This window comes from Camelus dromedarius, chromosome 3 (genome assembly GCF_036321535.1).
Source record: "Camelus dromedarius isolate mCamDro1 chromosome 3, mCamDro1.pat, whole genome shotgun sequence".
NCBI classification, from domain to species: Eukaryota; Metazoa; Chordata; class Mammalia; order Artiodactyla; family Camelidae; genus Camelus; species Camelus dromedarius.
Window position 1 is genome coordinate 59692021 of NC_087438.1, and position 21868 is coordinate 59713888.

Genomic DNA, 21868 nt, shown 5'->3' on the forward strand with positions numbered 1-21868 from the left:
CTCTGAGCCAAGCCATCAAACAGGATTGAACACATATTAGGAGAAAAAATATATTAAGTGATGAGGTGGGTGTGACTGAGACCGTAAAGAATCAATACCACAATATTATTATTGGTTTGGCTCTTCTTCATTTATAAACACTGAGCCTGGTTTAAGCGGTTCAATTTCAGCCCTATTGACAGGTTCTTCATTTTACTTTTAAAATCTTGGGCATATTAGGGAAAAGATTTGCATGTTTTTGTGCTCTATTTCTGTCACTCTGCGTGGCTCATACACACTCTATATATCTCTGCCCTGCCTCTTATGAAGCATCTCCAGATTTTCGATCTAGTAAACATCGTGTTTTTTAAATTGAATACAGTTGGAGATTGAATTAGATGACAGATAATGAAGTGGCTTTGTCACATAGTACCAGGAACTCAGTGAATGGAAGCTTTGCTGCCTTCTTTCTCTCCCCTGGATCTGCTCCCTGAGGTTAGTGGTGCCCAGGGGCAAAGCTCTCCTCTGTACTCATTTGGGTCCTTTGAGAAAGTACGATATTCTAATGAGAGAAATCCCAAATCATTCCTTAAGGAAGAAGCCTCATGTTTGTGTTATTCTTGGGCTGTCATGTCTTTCTTTGGGTCAGTGGGTTAGAGGCTAGTTAGGAAAAAGAGAAGTGATAATGATCCTGACCTTGTAGGATCAGTGTCTGTGACCAATGAAGCACGCCAACGCGGTAGAGAGGGTAAAGTGAAGACCCAGCATCACACTGAGAAACTGGAAAAGAAAACTGAATGTTTCTCTAGAATAGTTTAGTTTTAAATGCCTTTAGTCAAATGTCTCTAGTTTTAGTGCTTATTCTTTGCTATACAGACGGTTTATACCTTATATCTGTGAATAGATTTTTGTGGGGCAGGCTCTTTTTATATTTGTGTTTGTTTAGCGCCTACGATCAGGGCCTGGTATTTACTGAATTCTGTAATAACTTACTGGATAAGAGAAATTTTTAATTACAAATAAAGACTCTCTGAATTATTATTTATTATGGGAATTTGTCCAGAGCCCCCAGTCCTTGAACTCTAAACACGCTAGTACATCTTCGGTATTCACAATTCTGTATTTTAGTTTCCTCCACTCATGCTTCTCAACATGTTTTAAAATTTTTTTTTTTTTTACAAGCAAAAAGCTTATCTAACCATCTTTCTCCTTTTGTAAAATTCACAACTTTCTTCAAATCTTTTGTTTTTATTTTTAGAGGTGATTTAACATATCATATAACTTGTAAGTATCAGGCCAAATCATCCGTCTTGTTTCAGTTTAGAAAAATGTTAGCACCAAGTTCCCTTGCTGCCAAAGCATAGATTTCATGCTGTTCCATAGTCGTTCCTACCAGGGGGAGAATATGCTCTCAATTGCCAACACTCCACCGGGACTCTTGACAAAGGAATTTTATTATGCCCACTTTCAGTTGGATGCAATGAAACTCTTGCCAGGAGCATGGCAGTGGCTACTGCTCATGCTCCAGAATTGCTGTGTGGTCAAGTCAGGGCTTTTTTCTTAATATGTGCTGGGTCAGACTTTTTTGTGGGTTTCTGTGTGGGAGGCAAGGCAGACACTGTGTGTCAAGGAGGGGCCCTCTGCCTCTTGTGTAGGGAAATTATTGCCACATGAAGGTAGGGCAGGAAGCCCAGGGCTGTCCCAGCGCCTTCGCCTTCAGATAATTTGCCCCCTCTCCTGTGTGTAAGAATGCTTGTGCTAGAGCAAGAGAATTGTGTTCCTGGAATTCAAGCTCCCGACCACCCATTACAAACTCACAGGTTGAAAGTCAGGCATCTTTGGATGCTGCATTAAGTCATGTAACCAGATTGCTTGAAGGAACTCAACCATTGAAAATACTGCGTAACTTACTGGTATATTGAAAGTTACCAATCTAAGTTAGGAGTGAATGTACCATCAAATCTAGTCATCCTTTCTTGGGCATACAGAATCATTTTAGTAGGAACTGTAACTAATACTATTAACTCAGTGTGAGTTTCCTGTCAAAACTGAGAAGAATCCAGAGCTACTGTTAGTGTCCTTCAAGGGATGGTAAAAGTCCAAATTCATGTCAGAAATACCCCATACTTGTGGGGAAGACTGACCAGATCAAAGATCTTTGATTCCAATTTCAAAGGAGTTAGCCATGTTAAATATAGGCTTAATACCTGAAAGTAGATTAAATACAGATATAATTATATATAATAATTATAGCTGAGGGTTACATTTTACAGAACAGCTAGTTAATAAACTCTGCCGTTCAGTTGGATCAAACTCACCAACTATTTCTATGTGGAAATAATCACCCTCCTGGTTGGAAAAATCAAAACTTTTAGTTTGGGAATTTAAGAATCATATGCCAATAGTGGAAAGTATCTCTGTAGTAAAGAAACCAGATGATTCTCATTGTCCTTGTGACCAGCGCTGCCATCCTTAGGTGATGTGATTTTAAAAAGATAGAGTAATAATAATCAGATAGACTCTACCTTATTAAAAGAATCTTAAAATTAAGAGGGAGCTATGTAGAGGATTTCTGCTGATAGTAGAGAATAATTTCCTCTGCCTTTGCATTATTCATCTCATGTAAATTTTGATAAAGTTCATCACTGTGACTATATTTCATTTACTACATTTTATGTGTTTATCGCACAATTTCCACAGTAGGATCTTTTCTCATTTTCCACATTGACATAAATGTATGTCTTTCTGATGGAAGAATGAGCCTTTTTAGAAGTAGGAAAGTGACACATATCACCCTAGCTCACTATGTTCAGAACTTACTGCAGTATGACCATCCTGCCCGATGATGGCTAGAAGCTGGCTTTTTAGGCCTCAGTATTTATGTACCATATAATTATGCACCTGCAGCAATTAACACCTACTGCATACACCAGACAGTATGCAGGTGATTTTCAAAGCTCACAACTACCCTGTGAGATGGGAATAATAATCCTCAGTTTTACGACTGAGATTCCTAGGTTCATTGACTTCCTCAAATTTACATAATAGTAGAATGGAAGAGCCAGGATCCCCAACCAGGGAATCTCTGTAGAACACATGTTCCTTTTTACAACCACATTTACTGCAGGGAATTCAGCCTCCTTGAAAGAAATCCTGGGTTTTCGAAAGGACCAAAATGAAGATATGCCTAGTTGGCACGTGCTGTGCTACACCCAACAGGTCTGCAAGCCTTGTGGTTGCCCAGCCTCAAGACCAAAGAAAGAGCCAGAGGCATCAACAGCTTATTGGGCAAGGAATCTTACTCTTCCCAAACAAGAGGTCCTGGAGTGGCGCCCTACTGTGTACGGTGGCAGAGGGCAGACAGGACAGGCAGTGATCTTTACTGCTCTGGGACAAGGAGGCTACCATTTACATGGGAAATTGACATCAAGTTGGCTCATCAGTTACCAGGGAAACCAGCAACTGGGGCACATCCCTCCCGGTCCCTCAGATTAATGATCATTACAAGGGCAGATGTTTTCCTTTAATAAACTAGCAGGTGGAGCCGTTCTGGCCTAAGATTAGAACAATCATTGGCTGGGGCTGGGGACAAACACATTCATGTGAGTAGGGTGTAGGCAGAGCAGGGTCTGGTAAAGCCAGGGAGGCACAAAGAGCAAGAGAGCTTCCATGAGTGGCCTGACCATACAGCATGACTCTCACAACCCCTGAGACTGCTTCATGAGCACCTTTGGAGTCCCCCAAGGTCAGCTGCCCTGGTTCCCAGCCTATACCTGGGTGCTGTCTTCATTCCCTTGAGGCAGGGAGTTTTCCTTCTTGGGAGAGCACAACTCACAGAAGGTTCCTTATATTCAGCTGTACTCTATCCCATGATGTTTCCGTGCAGATAACCCTAACCTGCCTTCTATTTAACAGTCCTTTAGATATTTGAAGGGGATTTCAAATTCCCTCTATTTTTTTTTTTTTCTAAGCAGTCCCAGTGCTTTTAACTGAGATCTATAGGAGATGGTTGTATTTCCCCTATGAAGCTACATTCTCTCCCTTGAATGCTGTGCAGTCTTACAAGGTAGCATTAAGATCTAAGCACAGTACATTAGGGCTGATTTCACCAGTACAGACTAGAGTGGGACTGCCACATAGGAATTTTAGAGACTCTACCTCTAAGATTACATTTGGCAGCCACATGAAGTGTTGTGATTTCATTCCCATTCAGCCCCTTTTGCACTCTCCTCTCACCTCAACAAGTGCAGGTCTCGGTTTCCAGCAAAACTCGAGAATTCTGAAATCTTGTCATAATTTCAGGAAAGAACCCTCAGGGAAGAGAGTCAAGTGTACGTGTTTGTTTCCAGGGAAGTAGGCAAGGAGATGGAGGAGTAATTTTTAGCATAACAGGTGTTTGTTCTTACTCTGCACTCTGCACTTGTGCCAGAGTCTCAGTGAGAAAAAGGTGTGGAGTGGCTGGTCAGAAGTAAGTGAACAGAAATTGTATTTCCCAAATGTCTGAGAGATATTAAGAGATAGAAGGCAGTGCTTCTTCCAACAGACTTAGATTCCAACGTGGGGGTCAGCAATTGTGCTCGTTTCTTAGGTGCAGTACCCTGGAACGTAATCCACCACGGCCAGGATGCTGTACGTAGGAGCCTTCTAACCTGCCATGTCCAGAAGTATGTGAAAATCCAGGATGGAGCTGAATTATATCCTCCTAGTTCATACCCAGAAGGTAGGGAGTATATTATTTGTGTCCTTTGAAACATATGTGGGTATTATTGGCATGACAGTGGATTTCCTATTCCTTTTGTGAAAATGTAAGATGATATAGAAAAATTTTCAAAAGTGTAAATTGAATACACAAATGGTACATTATACTCCAATTCAATTAGCAGAGTAGGTATAAAATTTGCATGAAAATATAATCAGATATTTATTTGTTGCATTCATTTTAGATACTCATAATAGACAGCTGTAGAGTATTCAGGACTCTGGATCAAATTTGAGTTGGTGACCTAGTTGCAAACCCCCTCATTCCATGTTCTTCAGGCATATCATTGCATTTAAATTTCTAGCACATTCAAAGGTAAAACAAATCATATTTTTTAAAGGAGTGTTTGAATCTTTTATGATAGGATGCATCTTTCAACATTTTGAGAATAAATGAAAGAAAAAAACTAAGTACTTTAAAATATCTGAATTTGAGAGGTAAACATTTTCACACCTACTTTTTAAATATGTGTGTGTGTGTATATGTGTATAAACTTGATCTCTTCCAAGCTGCATTTAGAGATGAGATAGGAAGGTATATTAGCACTTGTTTTACATTGACAAATTTCAACAGGCATTTTATGTAAGGGTGAAATAACTGGACCCATTAAAAAAATTGGTGTTTCTATCCTGAAAAAAGCCTGCAATGTTTCCATATCTGGACTTGCCAGAAATGCCCACATTTCCCACCTCCTCAACATAAATCAAACTCATACATTCTGTGCATAGGCATCCATGCACAGAAAGATCCTGAAAGAGAAAATTCTTGAAACACGTAGAACAAAGAAAGAGAAGAGGAGTCTCCTTTAAATACAAAGCTGTAATTTATTAGGTGTCTTTAGAATTTGAGTAAGGGGCTTCTCTCTTTTTGTTCTTTTCTTGTAGGTCTCTAAGACCACGATGACAGGAAAATCTTCAGTGGTTCGAGAGACAAGCTGCTGGAAATCCTGCACATTTGTTCTAGAAGGAAGTGAGCTGATAAGGAGAATGATCCCTTCTGAGAGATCACCTCTTTTAAAAACTTTTAAAGGACTCCAAATTAAGCCATGTCCATTTCTGGGACCCATTTCCATATCCCTATCACAAAAGCCAATGTCACTTGCTTAATGTTAGGTGATTCCAAAAGCCTTCATAAAGAGAGAGCAAAGGTGGGGAGGGAGATAGTGAATTGTGAGAACCTGTCAAATAATGGGACATCTCTTTCATTCCAAGCATCATGTTCTATTTCACTTTGTATTATGATTTAAGAAAAAGGAGAGAAAAATGTGTCTTTTTAAAAAAAGGTATTTTTTGCTATTAATATTCAGTACTTCATATCTGAGTACTGATCCATCATTCATTACGTCTAGGGTAGATCACAACCTAATTTACAAATTCAAAAGCGTAAGTCAGATCAACTGCTCAAGGCCATATATTTGCAAGATAGAATATGCACTGAAAATTTCCTGTCCTTGGACTGGTGTACGAGGCAATGCTGGTTTTCTGTAAGAATTTGTTCATATCTTAGATTTAACTCAATTTTGCTTATCAGTTGAAAATGTTTAACTTACATCCACTTATGTAATGTAAAGTGTAAATTTGAGCAGTGATCTAGAAAGTTCAGGGCAAAGTAGTTTAAATCATTTGGCTCTTCCTAGAGGTTCTGATTTTTTTCTTAACCTAAAAAAATAGTTACTTATGTGATAGCTTTAGATCTGAAATATATCTGACACGTTATTTTTATTTGTTTGGTTTTCAGAAATCATATCCATATTTTCTACTCTGTAGTCTTTAGCAAAATGAATCAAAGCCACTCTGTACCCAAAGCTAACACCAGTGTTATCTTTTTTTTTTTTTTTTAAACATTGCAGGGCTTTACCTCAAGTGCTATGCAGTAAATTTACAGGGAAAGAAAATTGCTATTAAATTATAACTGAGAGAAGCTGATTTTATTTTACATAGCAAACAAAAAATTCCTTCATGAAAGGCTATAAAACCCATATTATTTACTGGAGAGACCTTTCCTGTCTCCCAGGTAAACACTTACAGTGTGTAGACTTGTGTAAATACATATTTAGGAGTGGCTAAATATGGTGAGGTATTTTTAAAGGCATATTTACAAAGCTGAATACATATACTGGCAATTTGGTATGTGTGAGCTGTGTATGCTGCTCTGCTGTCTATTCAGAATCCTAGCAGGGCGCGGGTAGGTACACCTTGGATATAGGGACCAAGTTTCAAAACATTCATCTTTAATCAAAATTACTAAAGACAGGTCCTTAAATCATTTCAAAAGGGTGAAAATTTTCAACTAATGGAGTTTCTCGCCAGTTTGACTTGAGGAAAATTGTTTCAGAAATGCAGGCATCGTTCACAGAAATAAATCTCCTTTCTGAACATCTTTGTGCATAACATAACCATCATTTTACATTCAGCTCAGAATATTAGCACATACTCAAAGATACAGTCCATGATGAATGGATCAACTAGGAAGCTTTAGTTAAGGCGGAAAATGCCATTAAGATATTTTTAAAAATACTTCTGAAACACACGGAAATGTAGGTGATAAAATCTGCCTGTTGTTAATTCAATGGCAGGAAGCTTCCTATGATAATGCAGCGAAACTCCGTCTACAGGATTCACGATGTCTTTGTGCCGCTGGCTTCTTGGGAATGTGTTCTCTATGAGGAAGAGAAAGAGATAGGAACAGAGAGGTTGTAGGTGCATGAAAGAACACTAACTGTGCCTCCGCTGTCTGCTGTCCCTCAGAATGAATAAGGATCCCATTTGCGTAAGAGCCCTTTTAAAGATGGAGAAGTTCAGAGCTTGGCTATCTCGGACCTTTTGCTAAGAAGTCTAAACAATGCTTCTATTTTATTTCTAATGCAATATACAGCTATTTTTAAATAGTCTCAATATCTTGCAATGGGATTATTGAAAATCTTATAATGGTAAGCTATATGAGGGACAAAAACCATTCAGACTATTCAGGGAAATAATTTCTCCAATAAAATTTGCACTGAAATGAGTTTTTTTTTTTTTTAACATTACAGACATATACATCACATGTAAATATTTTTTCCCAAAGTACAAATGCCACAAATTTTGATTAAACATTCTGTGTTCTAAAACTTTAAATATCACCTTAATTTAAAATATTATTCTAGTGCTATAAGGCCTCTGGAGTGTAGAAGCTTATAATAAAATTGCTGACACAATTTTAGCTTTAACTGTGAATGGGTTCACTCTATACATATTACTTATACCAGTATTTTAGCAAACAAGCTTTCCTGGCAAAAGACAATCCTCCTTTAATTTTTTTTTTTTTTAAGATACGAGCAGGCACAAACACCTTTGCCTTAAAATTTTTATTAGTTTTATCCCATCTTTAATTTTATTCTGTGGCTAAGTATATCATTTCCATGTAAACTTCCATTAGGAACACAAATTGCTGACACCACATCTACCGACAGAAATGCCACAACATAAATTACACCAAGAAAATGCCGCTTTGGGTGGAGGGCATGGCAAAGGGAACTAAGCTAGATAAAAAGCCACTGTGTTACTGCCCAGCCTGCAACCCTGTCCCGCTGACCACTGATAAAATTTATCACAGGGCCACAAACGGGAAGGCAACTTAAAGAAGAGCCATCTGTGGTAAAACGTGTAACAGCAAAACAGCTAATGGAGCATTATTACTTTATTGGAAAGCAGTATCTCTGGATGCTTCACTTTTCCAGCTTTAGCAAGAATATGAATTGTTCTTCTATATGCATAAGAGCTGATATGAAAAAGGAGTTGACAGACCTCTGAATGGTGGCAATAGGTGTCTCCGAGGCTCACCAGTTCACCACTCTCTGTCCGGGTTGCTTAATCAGCAGAGGAGTAAATGAGTTCCAACAAAGTTAAAACCGATCTGAATCTTCATTATTAAAAGAATGCTGATGGAGAATGTTAATGGTCACCTTATAAAGAAGCAGTCTTGTAAATTCTGGCTAATTATTGTCATCATAATTCAGCCCTGGCATTAGTAGAAAGTATAACTATCTAAATGCCACCAATAAAAGGCATCTAGTTTACCAAAAATTAAAAAATGTCATTATTGGATGGGGCTTATTTTTTAGGGGTTGAAAAGAAAGAGGGTGGGTAAATTTGTACATGCACTGGCCAGTCACAACTGGATGGGTAGAATGGTTACAAATACAAGTGATTAGGTGGTGTGCTGTCATAAATGCCAGTGAAGACAGCATTTCAGAGAAACGAAGGAGCTCAGAGTATCATGTGCAGCTGAGCCAGTGACGTCATCAAGCAAAGACAGCATTTCAGAGAACTGAAGCTCAGAGTACCACGTGCAGCTGAGCCAGGGTGACGTCATCAAGAGAAGACAGCGTTTAAGAGAAATGAAGGCGCGCAGAGCATCACGTGCAGCTGAGCCAGAGTAAGGTTATTAAGATGGCGACTAGGTCCTTTCTTCCAGGCTTTCCCTCAGAGTAAGAGCAAACTATCCATGAAGAAACATCGCTGAGAGAAGCCTAGAACGCCAGAAGCTACCCCTGCACCGCAGAGAACGAGCCAGACTGCGTTAGAAGGTAAGAGAAGCGGTTTCGCGTCGCCCACCTTGCGCCTCCCCGGGGCCAGTGCAGGCTCACGCCGAGGGCTCCCCCGCGCCTCTGGGTTCTTCGGTGGGGAAGATGATTCGCATGCTGGATGAGTTTGTTGTTCTTAGTCTCTTTGCTAAGAGCCATGTGTGAAAATACATAGAACTGGACAATGCAGCTATATTCTGCCTCTCCTCCGTAACATGCGACTCGGCCTCTAAGCTCACGTTCATTAAAGAGGTCACGGATTTTGGATAGGCTGCCTCTAGTTAACGGGAGAGACGTAATGGAGTCACTTTCTACTAAATCTGAAAATAGCTGTGAACGATGTTAGTAAGACAGAAGTTTTCATGGCTGATGGTCAATCTCAGTACCAGGAGTTTCTCATCAACTTTCTTTCGTTTTTGTCTAAGTCCATCGTTAATGCTTTATTAACACCTTTATGAAGCTGCTTGTGTACCTAGTCTCCTGATTTATTTGGTTAATATTTTCATGTTTGCTACCTGATACTTCGTTTTTCCTAAATACATCTTCAAGCTGTCAGGGAAATTTAAGTACCTAAATTGCCAAGATTTGGAGAATAATAATAGCCGCTGTTTATATAGGCCAGGCACTAATCAGGAGCTTTCTCTATGCCTATTTTGTCCTCAAGAAACTCAGTGAAAAAAGTTACTATTTTCTTCGTTTTATGAAAATGGAGTTTAAGGTTTAAAGAACGTACAATTTAATCCATGTCAGAGAACTGGTAGAATTTTTTTCATTGGAATATAGTATTTTGTGTTTTATGTGTAGATGATAAATTTTTCAACATTGCAAACTTATGGACAGTATAAGACAGGCCTTTTTGCATTGTCTTTCCTGGGCATAATGAACAGCATATAGTACCATGCATAAGGGTGCATGGCAGTGTGGGCTATATATTGCCTTGTATTAACAAAAACATATTCAGCAAGTCTCTTAATCTCTTTGAGTCTCAGCTGCCTCAAATGTAAATGTGAAAATTAATCCTTTAACAGTGTGAGGACAGAGGATAAGTTGGCCTCTATGGATTCCTTCTAGGTTTTAAGATGCTGCTGATACAGTAACAGGAAAAAAAAAAGTCATTATCTGTCAGGATGCAGAGCCAACCTACCAAAAATCTACCTGTCTCTGTCATTGATCTTGCCACTGTAGTCAACAATATAATGTAATCGGTTGAGAAACAGATGTTTCATATAAATTGAGAAAGCAACCTAGGGAAAAAAAGGGAAATAGGTAGTGAGCCTGCAAAGAATGCCCGTTAAGATAGAGTCAGCGTCAGCTGACTCTAGAGTCTTAATCAGTGTGCTTAGCAAGTATCTTTAAGAGTCTCTGTTTAAAAAAATGGAAGAAGAAATAGATGATGGAATATTTAGCTTCTGTGAGCCAAAATGGATTATTAATTAATTGTCTTTAATGAGTCAAGAATGTACACTTCAGGGTACCTGATTTCTAGTTACATATGTCGTTCTGGTTAAAACAAGTCTCCATGCCAACTTTTATTGCAAAAACTGAAGCTAACTTGGGATTCTGAAGAAAGGTTCTGATGGGTAAGACTGATGGTTTTCACTGAGAAAGCAAAAAGGAGATAGCTCCTTCACTAACATGAGAAGAGGCAGGTGAGACTAGAAGGCAAGAAAGCTAGATCACAGTCCCTCAGTCATCAAAAACTAACATATACACATAATTTTTCCTTCTTTTTTCTCATTATCATAGTCACTGTGTTTTTTTTACACCCCTCTGTAGCTTGGCCTGAGACCCAGAACTTCAGTCTATGTTGTATCAGCCAAAAGAGAAGGAGAATGGGAGTAGAGTGGAAACATGTGTTCAGTGAGAATTCCTGATTCTTGAATGAAAATGATGTAGGAGGTAATTTTTATCTAGTCATAGTAATAACCCCTTGTAATAAAGCAAGGGCAGTACAAGTAGGTTCTCTGTGTGTCCTAGGTGAGTCGTGGAGTGAGTGTTCATGTAAGGCAGATGTCCATTGGGCCATTATGCTTGTCTGAATCAGTATTTAAATATAGATATCACTGGATCTCATAACCACAGTGGCAGTTATCAGTATTTTACATTTAGAGGAGATAGGTTGAGACAAATAGGAAGGTGATTTAAAGCAATGAAAAAAGTACAAAAAATACTTAGTAGTAGAAAAATAAAAAGAAGTCACAGAGGTGTTTCCCAGTTGTTATATTAGCACTTTTCTAATGCTTCATGGCTTTTTTCTTTCTTTAGACCAGAATCTTGTGAGTATCCCAGTTATACCACATTCTGGAAATAGAAAGAAAGCCTCCCTCTCTCCCAACCTCCCTCCCACACTTTCAATATTTTGTGAATCTGACCCATTTATCACCTGGAAGTACGGTTTCTTATGGAGAAACTTAAAGGATCTTATGTAAGCAAGCTGCAGTCAGCACAGGGGGCCCGCACATTGTCGTCTTATCCTTCCTTTAATTTGGGAAAGGTAACCTTTGAAAATCAGGTGTCCACTGCTAAAATAAGATCTGCAGCCAAGCACAGGGCTCCAGCCCCTAATGTGTCTCTTGTCAGTGGAGGAGGGCACCATAACCTCTCTGAGGTGAATGACAGACCATGTTTAGAATGGTGAGGTTTGGGGAGTGCCTCTCAGGAATATTAGGGTTGTCCTAGGGACAGGGTAACCTCATTTTGACATGCCCAATGAAACATTTCAGAATATTGGAAAAAAACTTATTTTCTTCCAAAATTTTGGCTCAACTAAGTATTATTATGCCCTTTGTGGTTAAAAACAAGTCATTGTCTTTCCCAATTTCATGTTAGTTGTGTTCAGCATCCCTTAAATTCTTCATCTGGGGAGAGGAGAATAGTGTCTTTGGCTAGTCAGCCTGACAAAGTTCATGGGACTGTCGTTGGGAAATTCAGTTATGGAAAATGGGCAATGTGGCCAAAGCAAAATCTTGAGGCAACTGCAAATGTTGGTTTTCTTTTTTGGAAATGCAACTTTTTTTTCTTTATTTTTATAAATGAAGAGACAGAAAGCAGACCACCAAATTGAAAATTGGAATTATAATCATAATTGAATAGATGGTTTTCTAAATTTTCCAAAAATATCTGATCTATCAACATTTTTACCTAAATATTGTTTTTCACTTTTTTTTTTTTACTGGAGAGTAAATCTGCTTTAAAAATAGATTTTCTAATTATAATTATGCTCTCACTCATACCGTATTAGAACTTACATATACTAGAGTAGTAAATCATATAAGTAACAAATACTTTAATGTGGTTTCTCATCCAACAATGGTTTATAATAAAGTACTAGTAGATGATGAATGTGGTGATTACACAATATTCTCAAAATATTTGGAAATGAAAAGAAAATTACTGAGTTTCTTTTTTTCTTTCTCACAAATCAGTGGTGTTTCACCCATACTAAAAAAGCTCAACTTGTTTAGCAATTTATCACTAATTTGTTTCTTATGGTGGAGCAGATTGGCCAGTCAGTCTAACGTATCCTGTCTTCACAGAGATGTTTCTGGACAGTGTTCTAAAAAGACAACTCATACACATAATAGGTACTTCATAAAGACATACTAAGTATTTAGAACGCAGTGTTCAAGATTATAGTTACTTTGGTGGATTGTTTTGGAAAATTATTTGGAATGATTCTTGAAGTAGCTCCAGGCAGGATTATTGATAAATTTTTGGTTTAAAGAGCAACAATAGTGCATTGTTTTCAAAATTGAAGGAGAAGGTACATTGGGGAAAAAAATACCTGTGTTGTTACCACTTCCATTCAGATACACTGGAATTTTGAAAGAATTTCTCCATAAGCCATTTGTTACCCCTTGAGAGTTAGTTTGCAATTTGAGTAGTATTTACTAGCTAAGCAGACAATCTTCCCAGGTAAAGCTATCTGAGAAAATCACAGTGATATTGCTGGGAAGAGTTATCTGCACTCACAGTCTTGAGTCCCCTTGGCCAGTCCCATTTAGTTTGAGACTTGAATTACCATTGTAAAACCTATAAGCTGACGACTTCCAAATTTCTGTTTCTAGCCTAGAACTCACTACTGAGTATCAGACCTCTATATCTGCCGATATGCTAGGCATTCCCTATCTGATGGCCCAAATGTACTTCATGCTCAACATGTTCAAATTGGACTTGTCAGCTTCACTGTCCTATATCCCTCACTCCCACTAAATGGTACCAGCATTTACCTAGTTTCTCATCAAACTGAAGTTTGTATTTGTTTCCTCCACTCCTCTCCCTGACTTGCCCAAATTCAATATGAATCCTGTGTAGTATTCATCCTAAGTATTTCCTTAATCTCATTTTATCTTGACTGTCCCTACTCTAATTTGTCTCTGGCCTGACCTACTACACCTCATAGTTAGTCTCTCCACTTCTAGTCCTGTCTTCAGTTCTCTACATAGAAAATAAAAGATGATTCTACAAAGCAAATCTAATTATGGTCTTCCCTAGCTTAAAAATATTTAGTGTTCTTGATGTAGTGTATAAGGCCCTGTATGGACTGACCTTTGCTTATCCAGTTTCGCCACCCGCGTAGAATCCCTGCTTCCCTGTCTGTGGCATTTTGTACATGCTGTTTCCTCTGCCTAAAGCATTTTCCTGATTTCCCCACCCTTTTCTGGCTCAGGTGATAATTATAATTTGGGTCTTAGCTTAGACTTCACTTCCTCTAGATGACTTTCCTAGGCATTGATTCCTCCAAGTCATTTCTCATGACCTTGTACATTTTCCATCATTACATGCGTTATGTTGCTTTGCAGTTATCCATTTTGCCTCTTTGCCCTCATTAGACTTAAATTCCAACAGAGGAAGGTTCACGTCTGTATTATTCAAGGTTATATCCTCAGCATCTAGCTTAATGCTTGGAATGTATAGAATAAAAATATATGAGTGCGTATGTATTAGGCTGTATCTTTCAAGCAAGAATAACTGAGAAATAGGTCAAAGCTCATAATTTGCTTTTTTTTTTTTAAAAAAAGGAAATACAGAATTTCATTAAAGCATCAGTACAAATAAACACAGTACTCCACTAGGAGTAAGATTTTAAGGCACAGGATTACACGGCCTTGGGGTGATGTCCCATTTAATGATACCATAACATAGTTTAATACTGGTGTCATTCTCAGCATAAATATCTAGGCATTGGGAAGTAACCCAAGGCTTGTCTGGCCACAGCCATATATGTTATATTTTATTCTGCAAATTTATTTTAGTAAGCATGGGTCTAAAGGCTTCACATCATTACAGTTTAAAAAGATTTTTTCTCAGTTCTCTGTGCCTTTTTTTCACATTAATTTTTTTTTGCATTGTGTGGCCTAATTTTTTTTTCAGTGTGTGTTTTAAAATACCTGTTCATCATTTTTTTCCTACTGTTTCACAAGTTGAACTCATTTATATGATAAACTCCCAATTCTATAATCTTTCATTTCCATTTAGAGCAAGAGTTCTCAGGTGACATGGCTTTGAACTAGTGATACTATGATTGTTTGAATAATAGTATCACATTTTAGTTGGTTTTCTTCTTAGTACCCCCATTTCTAACCACTAATAGTGTAGAACAGCATCTTCACTTGAGCATTTTGAAAAATGCTTAATTCAGAGACCGTTCTACCTAGCCACTTGTTTTATTTTCCTCCTCTATTAAACTAAGTTATTAAAGGAGACAATTTTTAACATGTTTAATATTTTGAAGATAACTAGTTAAACAGTTACAAGGTAAATGTTTTCCCACCACTTAAACAGTTTGTTTCACATTCAAAGCTTTCTATTTATTCTTGAAAGCATTTTTTTGGGTAAATTTTTTGTCTCAGCTTTTTAATGGGGAATACAGAGCTTGGTCTTTTCTGCTGGACTTTTTCCACAGTTTAAGAAGAAATTTTAAAGTTGTGGACATAAAGCATGTATATAATCTGTGACTTATTGGTTTTGTATATTTATACATATATTTATATGTATGTATATAATTTATAAAATATATACACACATAAACATACACAGAAATATACTCTGTATTTACTATTTTTGTCTATACTATATTTGTGGTATATATACTATACATATATTAGATGACATATTGTACTATGTATCATACAAACTATACATTTTATGTTTATATGTATGTATATATACTGTACTCCCAAATAATTGATACATACTTGTTGATTTAATATTCTGAATTAAACAATGTCATTAGCTCCTTTAGGAAAATTTGCAATAAAAATAATGTCTGCAAAAGAATATTATAATTTAAATTATGCTTTAGGGAAAACCAAGTTGTTCAGTACAGTAAAGAAAAACAGTATAATATATATATTAAAATTTCCTTCAGATAAAGGAAAACATGTATGATGAAAAGACATTGAATTGGAAGTCTCCATCCCTATCTGTCGTGTTGCCCAGATCTGTTAAGTCCCACAGTATTACTTGACATTTTCTTGGACATACCACATTTTTGTAGCTCAGTAGCCTTGTAAGTGATGGTTTTGTTACCTTGTGAGATCCTGCTCATATCCCAAGATTTTCCTCAAATTTCCTTTGCTCTGTGAAGGGGTAACCTTTGGCTCCCACAGTACTTTGCACATATTTCTGTTACTTATTTACCACATTGTGTCACTTTTCTAGTTTGCTTTTCTATCTTCCCCATTAGGGCCAATGTACTGTCAGGCATTGTAGGCAGAGAACCTGGGCAAAAATGTCTGAGACTCTGAAAAATATATATATTGGCTATAAGTTCTGAAGAAAACTACATTGAATTTAATAAATACTAAAATGCCTGTAAAAATAATAACAAATAAATGTAACTCAACTTATATGTAGTGTGAATTATATGTAATGTGAGTTGTGAGTGCATTTTAATGTTTTATTATGATGTCAGGTGGAACTAGAAAACTGAATGACTAGAGTCTGAGAAGGTCTTAAGTTGGCTCTGTGACCCCACTACATCTTGAGAGCAAGAGTTGTGTTTTACTCACTTTTATAATTCCAACAGCCAGCGGGCGTGCCTGGGATGTGGCATATATCTAAATATTGGTGATGAAATTCCTAGAAGTTAGGAACAATCTATAAGTATTACCTAGCTGAATAAAATTCTGTATTAAATGATGCAGCCCATGAGGCAGTATAGCATAGTGGTTAAGAATGACTTTGAGGTCTCCCCAAACCTGTATTTAAGATGCTTATTAGAAGGGTAACTTAGGGTCAGTCATATATCTCTCTAAACATTAAATTCTCTCTCTTTCGAAGGGTAGTTACTGTCTCTTAGGATTGTCTTGAGGATTAAGTGAGAGAATACATGTTGAACACTTGTAAGATGGCATAGCATGGCGTTTGAAAGGTTCCAGTACAATTTGAGGTAGTGTTATTACTATAAACTAGGCAAAGGTAGCTTTAACATAAATGACTACATTTATAATATTTAAATCTTGAAAAAGCTTTCAGTCTTGTTCGCCAAATTTAAGGAGAGTAGAGATAAAAGAGGTCATAGTATACAACTTTCTCTAAATTCTCAATTCTTGCAAGCAACAGATTGTAAAAAAAAAATGCTGGAATAAGTCAGATTTTGAGGCTCTATGTAAATTAAAAAAGTGATGGTGATAAAAGCTTTCTTATTCTCAAGATAACATGCATGAAAACAATTTGTGATTCAGGATAGCAATACGGGTATGTCTTTAAGCCAACTAACTCTTTGTGACACATTGTCCTTGCTTTCTAAAGTAGGCCTCATCTCACTTTTAATGTGTGAAAGGAGAGATTATTCAACACAGTGGTAGACACATTTTTGTTCTCAAGAACACTGCGATATCATTAATCTTCTGGCACGCCTGCAAAGGCGGGTTATGTGAATGCTAGTCTTTTGCAAGGCTATAAATAAAGTTTAAAGAGAGAAAGAGACAGAAAGAAAAGATGTTTTCCTGAAGCTTCTATTGCTACAGTATGGACCACATTAAAGGTGCAATAACTTACCAGTAAGAACACTTTTAAAATCCTCTTTATGGATTTTCAACATCTGTCTAAAAAAATCCAGCCTAAAAATAGAATCTGATCTTGTAACACAGCTTTCTCAAACTGGGTTATCTTAAATACTCCTCATTGAATAGTCACATGTGACTATGTTAGAGCCATATTTCTGGGTATAGCAATACTTTGTCATGAATATCACATGTTTAGCATTCCTGGAAGATACTGCTACACACATTCGTGCATTACAGGGTGTGTGTGTGAGAATGTGAGTGAAGTGGTTCCTTGTAGATGGAAATGCTTCAGTAGAAATAATCTTATTTGCCTCTTTGGCTTTTGAAATGTAAAGCAAAACACAGACACAATTTCCCTCATTTTTTATGTTAGGAATTTTATTCTACTTGCTCATCTAATAGACCCATGTTTCATAATTATGTGCATTTAAAAGTTGAGGCACATTTGTTTTTATTTGAAAATACTCTTAGTAATAATTTTTGCATGCTAAATGATGATAGAGATCACGGATGGTTATTACACGTAACATGAACTTAATTTTTCCATCAAACCGGAATAGCTAGTAGCAGTTTTTGGTCCTAGAAAAGGCCTCTTGCTGATGGTTATTCTGTGAGCAAAACTCCTGCTGACTTCATGAGAACATGAGGTACAAACCAGTTAACATGCCACAGGTTGTTGTTTAGAGGTGTTTTTATTCTAACCTGTTCTAGAGCTAAAAATTTTAAAAAACTAATCAGAAAAAATCCAACTTGCTTATACTCTATCTCTTGCCATACACCCTTGGAAGGTTTTGTTTTTCATAATGTTTTGGAACTTGGGGCTTCCAAACAGTTTATATGTGACAGACTAAAGACAGTGCAATTAGAACCTCTTTTCTATTTAGTTTTCAAGAGATACATGTAGCTAATTAAGAATCAGTATCTCTGGCAGTTTTTCAGGTTGAGTAAACCTTTAGATTCAGAACAGTCAGCTGACACTGTACACTCATAACTGGGATTCTCATGGCTCTTTGCTCTGCCCTCTGAATTTTAGAGGCCTCATCTGGGGGCTCATGATGAGAATAATTTCTCTACTGGTCTTTGCATGTGGCTCCACTCTCACACAGCTCACATCTGGGGAGCTCATTACATTCTGTAGCAGATTAGTATGAAACAGGCAGTTTGAATTACTCATCCAAGAAACATAAGTGGAGTGTCCATTCCATTTGCTCAAAGAGCTAGAAAACACAACTGGATCTTCTCAAAACAGAAAATGGAATCCTCAGGAACCAGCATGGCCTTTGGGGACCAAGTCTTAACCATTATGAGGACAATGATGTTGTTAACCATCTTTAGTAAGTTTTCAAAACTCATTGCAAATTTGGATTTAGGGGATAGTAATCAAATTTTTTTATTGAAGTATAGTTGATTTACAGTGTTGTGTTAGTTTTAGGTATACAGCAAAGTGATTCATTTCTATATATATATCTCAGATTATTTTACACTATAGGTTATTATGAGATACTGAATATAGTTTCCTGTGCACTTCAGTAAATCCTTGCTGTTTATCTATTTTATGTGTAATAATTTGTATCTGTTAATCTCATACTCATAATTTATTCCCTCCCTATTTTCCCCTTTGGTAACCATAAGTTTGTTTTCTGTGCCTGTGAGTCTGTGTCTGTTTTGTATATAGGTTCATTTGTATTGTTTTTTTTTTAGATTCCACAAGTGATATTATAAAATATTTGTCTTTCTCTAACTTATTTAATTTAGTATGATATTCTGTAGGTCTATCCATGTTGCTCCAAGTGGCATTATTCATTGTTTTTTATGGTTGACTAATATTCCACGTGTGTGTGTGTATATATACAATATTCCACACACACATACACCACATCTTAAACAAATTGTATGTTAATAGGCCTTTGGGTTGTTTCCATGGCTTGTCTATTTTGTGAATAATGCTGCTGTGAACATTGAAGTGCATGTATCTTTTTGAATTAGAGTTGTCATATTTTCCAGGTAAATGCCCGGGAGTGGAATTGCTGGCTCAGATGGTAGTTCTATTTTTAGTTTTTTAAGGAATCACCATAATGTTTTCCATAGTGGCTGCACCAATTTACATTCCCACCAACAGTGTAGGAGGGTTCTTTTTTCTCCATACCCTCTCTGGCATGTATTATTTGTTGACTTTTTGATGATCAACATTGATTGGTGTGAGGTGATGCCTCATTGTGGTTTTGATTTGCATTTCTCTAAATTAACGGTGTTCAGCATCTTTTCATGTTCTTGTTGGCCATCTGTATGTCTTCTTTGGAGGAAACGTCTATTTAGGTCTTCTGCCCATTTTTTTTTTAACATTTTTTATTGATTTCTAATCATTTTACAATGTGTCAAATTCCAGTGTTCAGCACAATTTTTCAGTCATTCATGGACATATACACACTCATTGTCACATTTTTTTCTCTGTGAGTTATCATAACATTTTGTGTATATTTCCCTGTGCTATACAGTGTAATCTTGTTTATCTATTCTACAATTTTGAAATCCCAGGCTATCCCTTCCCACCCTCCACCCCCCGGTAACCACAAGTCTGTATTCTCTGTCTGTGAGTCTATTTCTGTCCTGTATTTACGCTTTGTTTTTGTTTGTTTGTTTTTGTTTTTGTTTTTTAGATTCCACATATGAGCGATCTTATATGGTATTTTTCTTTCTCTTTCTGGCTTACTTCACTTAGAATGACATTCTCCAGGAGCATCCATGTTGCTGCAAATGACATTATGTTGTTGGTTTTTATGGCTGAGTAGTATTCCATTGTATAAATATACCAAAATACAAAATATACAAAAAAAAAAAGAAGATGTGGTATATTTCTGCCCATTTTTTTGATTGGGTTGTTTGGTTTTTTTTTTGGTTTTTTTTTTTGATATTGAGTTGTATGAGCTGTTTGTATAGTTTGGATATCAACCCCTTATTGGTTGTGTTGTTTGCAAATATTTTCTTCCATTCCATAGTTTGTCTTTTTGTTTTTCTTGATGGTTTCCTTTGCTGTGCAAAAGCTTTTAAGTTTGATTAGATCCCATTTGTTTATTTGAAATTAAATATTTTTAATAAGGTTTCAAGCTCATTGCAAATATGGATTTAGGGAGCACATCCTTAATTTGCTGAAGAAACTAAAAAAGAAAAATAAAGGAGGTAGTTATTAACATTTGTGAAGTTCTTATTAGATATGGTTAAATACCTGTTTACTTCATTTATTACTTAAAATATTTTCATAAAGTGTGTATGGCTTTCCCTATTGGACAGTAAAGGAAGCACACTATTGGGACAGGTTAGGAAACTTGTTTCTTACCTCATGAATACTGAATGATAGAAATAGGATTTGAATCCAAGTTGGTCAGATTCTGAAGCTCACAGTTGGTCAGATTCTACAGCCAGGATCAACCAGATTGACCCAGGATCAGATGGTGAATGAAGGAAAATTTTACTTGTGATGTTCCTCCCTTCCCCTCGCTTATGGTGGTCCCTGTTCCTATCTCCTGCCCCATTCTCATGGGTCTTATTTTGCCCATATCCTTGTCCACTTCCAAATTAATGTTAACTGACAATGATAATGGCTAATTTTAATTCTTTGATAGGTGTTTGTATTTTGGTAAAAACCCAATATGCAAAAATGCCTTTAAGATAAAAAAGAAGGTACTTCAGACATGACAGGTGGACAATATTAGGGCACCTACATGGCTAAAGAAAGAGCTGTCTTCTCAGAAAAGGGCTTGGAGCCTGGGGAAACTCAGTGTTTCCCCATTAAATATTTTTATACACATCAAACAAGTCAAAAATGAACCCCAAGAGCAGTTTGGAAGGCAAAATAAGTCATAGACTATAGCCTAAGGGGAGAAATATGGTCAGGGTTGGGAAATAACTCCTTTGTTTGGTGATATTGGGGTGTTCTATGAGGTTCTGAACTGATTACATGAATTTTAGATTCTCTTCCTCCATTTCCACTTTGTTCCATTCCACTGGAAGTCTGAGTACTGAGACAAGGCCTCAGAACACTTCCCCAGGGTTACATTTCTTCTCACTACCTTTGAGCTTGCTTCCTGCTCAAGAGGCTGGCATCTGCTGCCTACGATAGGATTGTTGCAGGTTGGCTTGAGATGACATCTTCCCTGCTAGTGATGGTACAGAGCTCTTTTACAGCTAGTATTTGCTGACACAAAGTGTTAGGAAATCATAATGTAAATTGGATAAGTTTTCAAATGTGTAGAGAAAAATATGTCAAGAAACAATTTTTAAAAAATTTTTAATACAGAGCGGAAAAAATTATTGCCCATGATTTCACTATTCTAACATTCCAACTGATATACTTTGTAAACCAATTTTTCCATGAATATTTACTAACAGAATTGTAGTCATAACTCAGATTTTTAAAATTTGCTTTCTTTTTCCTAATATTATGACATAGTCATCTTCTATGCTACTAAGCATTCTTCATTAGTTAGGCTGATTTTTTTTTTTTTCAGGGAGACTGAGGCTGTCCATTTTTCAGTGGCGTAGGTAATGTTCTGTTAT

The 21868-nt window shown here is 36.9% G+C and overlaps 1 long non-coding RNA gene across 2 annotated transcripts in view; it reads left to right on the forward strand.

Annotated features, from left to right (window-relative positions):
- The window catches only part of LOC105099638 (uncharacterized), a 140478-nt gene extending 132668 nt beyond the window's left edge, over nt 1-7810 (forward strand). For both annotated transcript variants that reach the window (XR_010379104.1, XR_004135618.2), the window contains 2 exons: nt 4568-4699; nt 5623-7810. This is a non-coding gene — a long non-coding RNA (uncharacterized LOC105099638). The remainder of the gene's footprint in view (nt 1-4567; nt 4700-5622) is intronic.
- Nucleotides 7811-21868: the final 14058 nt, after the last annotated feature.